This window comes from Cryptotermes secundus, unplaced genomic scaffold (assembly GCF_002891405.2).
Source record: "Cryptotermes secundus unplaced genomic scaffold, Csec_1.0 scaffold4072, whole genome shotgun sequence".
In the NCBI taxonomy this organism is placed as follows: domain Eukaryota; kingdom Metazoa; phylum Arthropoda; class Insecta; order Blattodea; family Kalotermitidae; genus Cryptotermes; species Cryptotermes secundus.
Window position 1 is genome coordinate 1 of NW_019719395.1, and position 9,213 is coordinate 9,213.

A 9,213-nucleotide genomic window follows, 5' to 3' on the forward strand; every position below is an offset into this window, starting at 1 on the left:
AATAAAGGGCTAATCCAAGGGGAAGCACAATAGATCTTTGAAGGTTGCAGTGCGGGGGCCGGTCTTCATGGCCCACCCTTACATACCCCCACACACACATACATACCCATACCACTCTCCTTGAATTCGTCCCTCTCCCACATAATAATGCAAAGTGTTACAATATGAACAACCATGTAAACTCCCCAGATCTATCATGAAAACTAACACATGCTTGGCATAAAAAGTTTAGTTTCCTAAGATATGAGAATTGACTGATTATGATAAAATTCTTGTCTGTGCACACAAGCACAAAACACTCACCATCCTTTCTGTCACAGCAGGAAATGTTTCTTCAGCTCTCTGTAGCAGAATTCTCGGCATTCCTGTTCCAAGCGAATGCAGAATCTTTCATAACCTTGAAACCTTTATCACACATAATGCTTTGTGGGAGGCAAATGAATTCATTTACATGAATCTTGGTGATGTAGCATCATATTTCTAACAAATATACCAGTACCTTGCTCTGAATACTTGCCCAAGTCTCTNAGTCTGTTAAGAAACATACTAAATATTGTGAACACACACACTAACGTGGTCTACTTTGTTCTCACAGAAGAGGCCGGCAGAGATTACTGAAGCTGGGTGTCTTATTTCACGTTGTGTAGACTAACAGATTGTTGCTCAGTCTTGAAGGTCTTGAAAGGTCTTGAAGGTCTTGAACGCTAGAGGCGCTGTCAGTTCTCTGTGCAGTGTGGAGGGGGTATGGAGGTTGGAAACCGCGCCACTTGCGGAGAAATGTTGAAGGTAATTTGTTTATGTTTGGGCAGCCATTTTCTGAGTCGGGTGGTCTAAGGAGACGGAAGTGTTACGAGAATTTCGTTGAAATGTACGTAGTAATAAGAAGTGTTTTGCCGTTATTTATTCATTTAATGCAGACATAATTGAAGAATGTTTAATATTGTTTGTGAATGAATAGTTTTCTTGGTGTATTGACGTTGTTTTTGTAATGAAATCGAGAGTTTCAAATGCCGAAAAAAAAGTTGCACACCGGTGAATGTTAATTTCAGCTTTCGAATTAACTGGAACAGTACGAGTTCATTATTGTCATTGCTTAAGCCAGTCTTAAGAGTTTCTAGGACAAACCTAACAAATCTTCACATCAGAATAAAGCTGAATATATTATGGTAGAGGTAAAATAATTTGCAGATCAGAAGGAGTGAGTTAAGCGAGAAACAATAATATACAGTAGGCAAGAAAACTTTGCTGAAGTTGTGATTTAACCTTTTAATTGTCAGTGGAAGAAGGGATGTATTTCTGAGTTTCCGACCACAGACTATAGCAAAACATGTACATTAAATTTGTGAAATAGATACTGCTTTAACAAGTGCTATTATTCCAGTTATTTTTTCTTTCTGCCAAGTTAGGTTCCTATAATTGTGGAAACTAGAAATAGGGCATGTTTCTTAAAACTAATGGCAGGGTATCATTATCATGTGTCACCAGTTCAATGTGTGAAATTGTCAGTGAACGTTTTGGTTCCAAAAAATGTTGGGAGATTCTTGAATAGTGGAGTGATTGTTAGCTTCAGAAGAAGGGCGCGTTTCCATGGCATTTGTATGTCTAGGTCTGTGCGTGGCTTCTTGCGGAATAACAAAGACGTAAGTGAGGAGTTCTCCGTCTGTTATTACTTGACGAACATCCTGTGTTGGCATTCTTATGAAAGAGAAGACGTGTGTGTGTGTGTGTGTGTGTGTGTGATGACACAGTATGATGAAAATACATGGGTTTCACAGTTGACTGATAACCTCCAAAAACCCATAACCCATTTATATATGAAAATAAAAATGTGTCCTGCCTACAGTTAGGAAATTCCCGTAAATTCGCAGCTATAATGAGATGATAAGGAAGAGAGAAGAGCATGCTCATTATGTTAGCTCATTCTACTTAATGTAAGAGGCTTTTTTGTCATGCTGTTTTGGCTGCAACAGGAAATTTAATGTGGAGAGTTCACTGGATGAAAGGGTATTCTTTTTAGAGATAAGAGGGAGAGAAGTCAAATTTTATAGCCAGATTTGAATGTAGATCAATAGAGCGGAACATGTTCCCCTCTCATCATAATATACGAAGAGATGATAACGATTGTTAATGTAGGGCCTTTGTTTTTTCTGTGCCAGAGAAATTTTTGCCTTAATAATAAGTTGTTATGCAGTTCAGTTTTGAGTGGTGTATTATGTGTATCAGCTCAATGTGCATGTGATGTCTAAGATGAGACTGTAGTTTTGGAGAGATGCAGTCCTTGAGTTTGTGTGTTGGGTACCTGTTTTTCTCATGAGCGTGATAGAGTATGTGAATCAGTCGCATGTTCTGTAGGATTCAGCTGTATTGTTTCTTCTTAACTTGTTTTTCAGTACACGGTTATGCATCAGCACATGAATTTTGTATGTGCTCCACCCCTTCATCCTGTTCCATCAGAGCGAAATGGCCGCTGCGGGTGTTTCCTTAGCTTGCAGAATAGTAGAGCATCCAGGAGCTGTGGAAGATGTGATAAAGAGAGGACACGGGTGCCTCCACCCAGAGCAGCCTTGACTCAACACAGCATCAGAGGTTAGTGAATTTTAGTGACTGGTTTTGTGCTGTTTGGAATGTATTGATGATGATAATTAATTGAAAAATTTGGTTTGAGAAGTTGTTTTGTTTTTGTTAATTTTATTTATTTATGGTTTGTTTACTAATACTGTCAGTGGGTCGGACTACGTAGAGGCAGTTGTGATCTAGAATGAGGTGCCCTGCCAGCATCTGCATATATTTGGAGCTGTAAGTTGTTCCACATGTGTTTATATTTTATTTGCAGTTCAGTGACAGTAAATGAGACTAAAACTGCATCAGATGGTAATAACGATTGGAAGGGATGTGGATGGAAGCAGTAATGGTATAATTTAAGTTATTGCCTGAACTTTTTCGTGAAGGGAGTGAGGAGAACCAGAAAAAAGTCCTCAGCCAGCCTTGGCTCTTCAGAATAGAAGTCAGAAGTGTCACTACTTTAACACACTTAATTTGTGTTCATAAATGTGAAGGTGGCTACAAATTCAGAGTTCAATTTTGATGGTGGGAGCAATGATGTGGTTTGCAGATACTTGCTGTAATGTTCTCCACATCGTTCCCTTGTGACTGAACCTGGCCTAGACATTTCTCTCACATGCCAGTAATGTGAGGGGATGGGCACTACCTCATGTATCTGCTGCCCTGGTTGCACGTGCTGACTTAGAACACTGGTGAACAGGTGAACTGATGCGCCAAAAGTTCTGTTGTAAGGAGACCACCGTTTCCATTATTTGGCGATACGAGCACATACGAGTAGATGCAGCCCGTCTGTGAAAAGTATGAGAAGTGAAAAGCTTACTGAAACGTTCCTTATTCTTCAGCAGAGACCCGTTGTATTCGTTGCCTTCTCCAAACCTGTGAAATGTCTTGGAATCTGTTACTGATATTTGATATTGTCTTACAGATATACCTGGCGCAAGCACAGGAGCTGGCATTCCGTGAGAATGTCTTGCTTTGACGTGTCAGTTGACCATCCGCACGCAGACATCGTGCACTACTTCCATGTGGGTATGCCACTGCAGTGCAGGCTGCGCAGGTGCGTCTAAGAAGACCACTCGAAGAGCAGGATTATTCTGTGCTGTTGTGAACATTATCGTGTGGAATTATATGCAGAGTATTTTTCGTGACTTATTGGCATGTATAGCCACTATGGTTGTTGTGAAGAGAGACAGCACACTTTGACTATTTATTCTAGTGTGGCAGTGAACGTCAGCACAGCTACAGGTAATAAATGATGGCTATTTCTTATCCTCACTTTTGTGTTCATGCTGTAGTGATAATGATGATTATCAGCAGCATCCCAGTTGATGTATGTTTTTCCTTTCCTAGGTTGTTTCCGTGAGTGGTTCCCGTGTGCTTATCTTAACACTCGTCATGGTCTTTATTTCCTCGTGTCCCTCCTGTAATATCTCTTATTGTTTTGTGGCTTGTACTTCTGTGTTGTGCAGGTCGTCAGGTTGACTCCGAAATTCTCATAATTTATTTATAGGATACCAGAATCAGATATCGGGTCTTCCAAGCTTACTCATTTTGCCAGGCTATTTTATTGCACTCGAGAGAAAGGTAAGTATATGTCGATGTCTTATCACCAGAGATGCCAAATATATCCTTAGAAAATGCAACAAAGTTTACTTATTCCGGGACCCAGAATATCATAGGAAAATAAACTGAGATCGCACTGAATTTGGAAAAGGCACGATGAATCTTCTGTATTGCGACCTCTTGTTTAAAAATAGCAGAGGGAAGATACACAGACCTGTAACTTTACTTGTTGTTTTTTGTGTGGGTTTCCACCTAGGAAGAAGCGCAAAGGTTGTTGGTGTTCTTACCGTGCTTAAGTAATTAAGCAGTACGCCTGTGCCACGAAGACCTGTGGGGTTGTGGATATATAGACATACGTTTTCTTGACCTGTGCCCTAGTTGGAGGTGAGTCGCATTATCGTGTTAAAATTGAGGACAGTATTTACTGCAGGGCACGTGAAACTTTATGAAAGGTGTCTAGATTCTGTCTTTGTTGAATGACACAGTGTTATCTAGTAGAAGTTTACATGTTGTTTGTTTTGAAATTTCTTGAAATGGTTTAAGGTTTTAAAAGATGATGTTGGACACGCAAAGCATAAGGTATGCTTCATTTTAATGAGTTTTGTTTGGATCGGAATTTGAGAGGTCTTGTCTTCTGGAATATAAAGCCGTGCAGCCTGTTGATATTCGGGATACACTTGAGAGTGGAGTGTTACGTCCATCTTGTAAGTGAGAGAATGAGCCAAGCAAGAAAGCAGCATGGAGGAGAGCAAATGTTTTAATGACCATGGCATTTCTGGCCACATCTTGATAAATGTTCAAATTAGGAAATAATATTTTGAACAGAAGTTCTAAAGAACAGTGCAACATTTTCTCTGTAATTCTTAGGCCTGCGGTTGGTGAGGTAGTTAATAGTGACGTAATGAGCCCAGTTTTGAACTTTCACATTTCAGAAATGTGGAATTCATTCTGTGGGCACTATATCTTTGACTTCTCATCATTGTGAGTATCTTGACCTGACAATGAATAGTTGCGTGTGAATTCAGTGGCTGGTGGTGACACGGTAACAGTTCAGCATAGTCTTAATTTTGTGAATCGTAAATCGTTCTACCAAATGTCAGTTTTAAGTGTGCGCTGTATATTTTCACAATATTGTTAATAGTGCTTTACCCATAATTTGATGCGTGGCATCCAGGTGATCGGGCCAAAGAGACATTATTTCAGGCAGAAATGAATTTTGTATTCTGATGGTGAGGGCCACACCAAGAAAGCAGAAAGTATGTATCCACCTTCCTTTGTGTCCTAGCATTCCTTGGCATACATTTTCTGGTGAGTGATGCCAGAGGTGCGTAGATGCTGTACGCATGATGAGACTGTTGTGTTTGTCTCAGATTGATGTTCATCAGCTTCACATGTTATCTAAGCGCATCATAGAGATGATGATGGAGTATTAAGGGGCTTGGGGGTGAGGGGTGAGGGTGGTGGTGAACCTTCATGTATTCTTCACCTGAGATCTAAAAGTCCAACTGCCTGTACTATGGAAGGATCCCCATTTAGGTTTATCTGTAGTGGTATGGTGGTTGGACCTCAGTGGTGCCCCGAACAGTGTCGAAGAAAGTAGCATCCCTTACCTTTCTAGCAGGGATCGCACTCTGGCCATCCATGTCGAAGCTCATAACTTCAGTTACCTAGACAGCAGGTTGGCAACCCCGGGGGGCAACAGTTTTCATGACAGTACAGCTGTTGGTTGAGGTAATGAGCTACAAGCCGGAAGGCCATGGGATTGAATCCCGATGAGGTCATTGGATTATTTTTTTTTTGTCGATTCAAGCCTCTAGCAGAAAATGAGTACCAGTAATATTCTTGGAATGTAGGTGGTAAAGAGCGGCTGGCGCGTAAGGCTGACAACCTTACCGCCATCTGCGAGCCGATTGTCTAGAAAATGTGGGAACCTTAACGTCTCGCACACCTATGGGCCTCCACGGGCTGTTAACGGTGTTTTCTTATATGCAGATCTTGTGTGATGTTTGCTCGTTCTTGTGGCCTTCAGCATGAACTAGACTGCTATAGCTTCTCTTGTGGAGCTTGTCCTACATTGACCCCCAAAGCGTTTTTACTGCAGTGAGTGGACTGCCTTTGGCAAATTGGTTCTCATGCTATTTATCGATGCTGTGTCATCTCAGAGTGTATGTAGAATGGAATGAGACAGTAAGATTTGATTGACCAGGAATAGGATGGGGACATCATGGCATTAGTTTAGTGTGACATTTGCATGGAATAACTGAAGAAACTAGCCCCAATCACTGTAAGGCTAGCTCTTTCTAACGGACCCAACTGAATAGGTGTTTTCCTTCACCTGAGGACGGAAACAGATCCAGTTTCCGAAACGTCGTGTTTTTATTTGTTATCTTAAAAACCAGGACGATGGATAAATTCCAAAAACCCAACATATGAGTGTGTTATACACCATCGTCAGAATCCTATAGTAACTAATAGCCAAGGAAGGGTTGCTTTGAAAAAGTGTCAGAATTCAGATACTGAAGGACAGTAACCGAATGGACAGCAGTGATATCCACTACAGGCCCTAGAGGCGCTAGAGGCGCTGTCGGTTCTCTGTGCAGTGTGGAGTGGGGGTATGGAGGTTGGAAACCGCGCCACTTGCGGAGAAATGTTGAAGCTAATTTGTTTATGTTTGGGCAGCCATTTTCTCAGTCGGATGGTCTAAGGAGAAGGAAGTGTTACGAGGATTTCGTTGAAATGTAAGTCGTAATAAGAAGTGTTTTGCCGTTATTTATTCATTTAATGCGGACATAATTGAAGAATGTTTAATATTGTTTGTGAATGAATAGTTTTCTCGGTGTATTGACGTTGTTTTTGTAATGAAATCGAGAGTTTCAAATGCCGAAAAAAAAGTTGCACACCGGTGAATGTTAATTTCAGCTTTAGAATTAACTGGAACAGTACGAGTTCATTATTATCATTGCTTAAGCCAGTCTTAAGAGTATCTAGGACAAACCTAACAAATCTTCACATCAGAATAAAGCTGAATATATTATGGTAGAGGTAAAATAATTTGCGGATCAGAAGGAATGAGTTAAGCGAGAAACAATAATATACAGTAGGCAAGAAAACTTTGCTGAAGTTGTGATTTAACCTTTTAATTGTCAGTGGAAGAAGGGATGTATTTCTGAGTTTCCGACCACAGACTATAGCAAAACATGTACATTAAATTTGTGAAATAGATACTGCTTTAACAAGTGCTATTATTCCAGTTATTTTTTCTTTCTGCCAAGTTAGGTTCCTATAATTGTGGAAACTAGAAATAGGGCATGTTTCTTAAAACTAATGGCAGGGTATCATTATCATGTGTCACCAGTTCAATGTGTGAAATTGTCAGTGAACGTTTTGGTTCCAAAAAATGTTGGGAGATTCTTGAATAGTGGAGTGATTGTTAGCTTCAGAAGAAGGGCGCGTTTCCATGGCATTTGTATGTCTAGGTCTGTGCGTGGCTTCTTGCGGAATAACAAAGACGTAAGTGAGGAGTTCTCCGTCTGTTATTACTTGACGAACATCCTGTGTTGGCATTCTTATGAAAGAGAAGACGTGTGTGTGTGTGTGTGNAAGAGAGGACACGGGTGCCTCCACCCAGAGCAGCCTTGACTCAACACAGCATCAGAGGTTAGTGAATTTTAGTGACTGGTTTTGTGCTGTTTGGAATGTATTGATGATGATAATTAATTGAAAAATTTGGTTTCAGAAGTTGTTTTGTTTTTGTTAATTTTATTTATTTATGGTTTGTTTACTAATACTGTCAGTGGGTCGGACTACGTAGAGGCAGTTGTGATCTAGAATGAGGTGCCCTGCCAGCATCTGCATATATTTGGAGCTGTAAGTTGTTCCACATGTGTTTATATTTTATTTGCAGTTCAGTGACAGTAAATGAGACTAAAACTGCATCAGATGGTAATAACGATTGGAAGGGATGTGGATGGAAGCAGTAATGGTATAATTTAAGTTATTGCCTGAACTTTTTCCTGAAGGGAGTGAGGAAAATTATTTCAGGCAGAAATGAATTTTGTATTCTGGTGGTGAGGGCCACACCAAGAAAGCCGAAAGTATGTATCCACCTTCCTTTGTGTCCTAGCATTTCTTGGCATGCATTTTCTGGTGAGTGATGCCAGAGGTGCGTAGATGCTGTACGCATAATGAGACTGTTGTGTTTGTGTCAGATTGATGTTCATCAGCTTCATATGTTATCTAATCGCATTTTAGAGATGATGATGGAGTATTAAGGGGCTTGGTGATGAGGGGTGAGGGTGGTGGTGAACCTTCATGTATTCTTCACCTGAGATCTAAACGTGATTATTTTGAAGATCCAGCTGCCTGTACTATGGAAGGATCCCCATTTAGGTTTATCTGTAGTGGTATGGTGGTTGGGCTTCAGTGCTCCCCCGAACAGTGTCGAATAAAGTAGCATCCCTTACCTTTCTAGCAGGGATCACACTCTGGCCATCCATGTCATAGCTCATAACTTCAGTTACCTGTTGCCTTCAGTTCAGTTGCATATTTGCATCCGCTTGCCTTAACCTCGATTCCTGTGTGCATGGCTATTCTTTAGCATGAATAAACCTGCTTTTTTCTTTCTTGTGTGCCTGCCTGCCTGTCTGCCTCAGACAACCTTGCAGCTGGCAGTGTTCTTAACTAGAATTCCTGGTGCTTCCATTTGCATGTGGGTAGAAGGAAACACACACTGTTTACATAACGTGATTTTTTCAGTTAATGACATGACTTTAAGTAAATGTGATCAATTTGACTCAAGTTATAATTGAAATTGAATCATTGTTGAAAATGTTTGACATACATATTTAAAATTAACTGTTCTCTGATATAATTAATATAATTATTTATTTAATATTATGATGTCCTAGTGGAGCGTCATATATTTCAAGGGATTGAGTGACTGATTTTTTTCGTCAGGTGAAATCTTGGAGAATTAGAAGACCTCGAAGGAGATTGCTGCTTGGTGTTCTTAGCATCACCCTTATATGAACTGTGTTGCCATGAAACAAATCTGACAATGAATATGGAAATGCTTCAGTGATGTGTTGT

The 9,213-nt window shown here is 40.4% G+C and overlaps 1 long non-coding RNA gene across 3 annotated transcripts; it reads left to right on the forward strand.

Annotated features, from left to right (window-relative positions):
• Positions 1 to 791: 791 nt before the first annotated feature.
• LOC111866629 lies at positions 792 to 9,206 on the forward strand. Of its 3 annotated transcripts, none has more exons than XR_002843180.2 (4): positions 792 to 868; positions 2,391 to 2,586; positions 3,488 to 4,509; positions 9,082 to 9,206. It is a non-coding gene; the product is annotated as an uncharacterized LOC111866629 (long non-coding RNA). The 3 variants fall into 3 exon arrangements; XR_002843183.2 differs by lacking the exon at positions 9,082 to 9,206 and having other exon boundaries at positions 793 to 868; positions 3,488 to 4,146; positions 4,382 to 5,786; XR_002843184.2 differs by lacking the exon at positions 9,082 to 9,206 and having other exon boundaries at positions 793 to 868; positions 3,488 to 3,807; positions 4,382 to 5,786.
• Positions 9,207 to 9,213: the final 7 nt, after the last annotated feature.